This window comes from Agrilus planipennis, unplaced genomic scaffold (genome assembly GCF_000699045.2).
Source record: "Agrilus planipennis isolate EAB-ADULT unplaced genomic scaffold, Apla_2.0 scaffold140, whole genome shotgun sequence".
Classification (NCBI taxonomy): Eukaryota; Metazoa; Arthropoda; class Insecta; order Coleoptera; family Buprestidae; genus Agrilus; species Agrilus planipennis.
The window spans coordinates 316,774-317,686 of record NW_020438943.1 but is presented as its reverse complement, the minus strand read 5'-3'; the positions used below and the strand labels follow the sequence as shown (position 1 = coordinate 317,686).

The window sequence follows — 913 nt, the reverse complement described above, 5'->3', positions numbered from 1 at the left end:
CTTGTCGTAGAACGACTTCCTTATAGTGTTTACATGACAACGTTATAAGGTAGGGGCTTTCAAATTGAACGTGGTACATATTTCGCTGGTCATAATTCGACAGGCCATATATTTTTATCAAGTACTCATTTGTAACATGCCAAGGACTCGCACTTAAAACATGCTCCTTGTCGTAGAACGACTTCCTTATAGTGTTTACATGATAAAGTTATAAGGTAGGGGCTTTCAAATTGAACGTGGTACATATTTCGCTGGTCATAATTCGACAGGCCATATATTTTTAACAAGTGCTCATTTGTAACATGCCAAGGACTCGCTCTTAAAACATGTTACTTGTAGTAGAACAACTTACTTATAGTGTTTACATGATAAAGTTATAAGGTAAGGGTTTTCAAATTGAACGTGGTACATATTTCGCTGGTCATAATTCGACAGGCCATATATTTTTATCAAGTACTCATTTGTAACATGCCAAGGACTCGCCCTAAAAACATGCTCCTTGTCGTAGAACGACTTCCTTATAGTGTTTACATTATAAAGTTATAAGGTAGGACCTTTAAAATTGAATATAGTACATATTTCGCTGGTCATAATTCGTCAGGCCATATATTTTTATCAAGTACTCATTTGTAACATGTCAAGGACTAGCCCTTAAAACATGCTCCTTGTCGTAGAATGACGTTCTTATAGTGTTTACATGATAAAGTTAAAAGGTAGGGGCTTTCAAATTGAACGTGGTACATATTTTACTGGTCATAATTCGTCAGGCCATATATTTTTATCAAGTACTCATTTGTAACATGCCAAGGACTAGCCCTTAAAACATGCTCCTTGTCGTAGAATGACGTTCTTATAGTGTTTACCTGATAAAGTTATAAGGTAGGGGCTTTCAAATTGAACGTGGTACATATTT

General features: G+C 35.7%; 1 protein-coding gene across 2 annotated transcripts in view; it reads right to left on the bottom strand.

The window, feature by feature from the left end:
- The window catches only part of LOC108739225 (alpha-1A adrenergic receptor), a 20,714-nt gene that overhangs the window by 12,523 nt on the left and 7,278 nt on the right, over window positions 1-913 (bottom strand). The window lies entirely within an intron of this gene.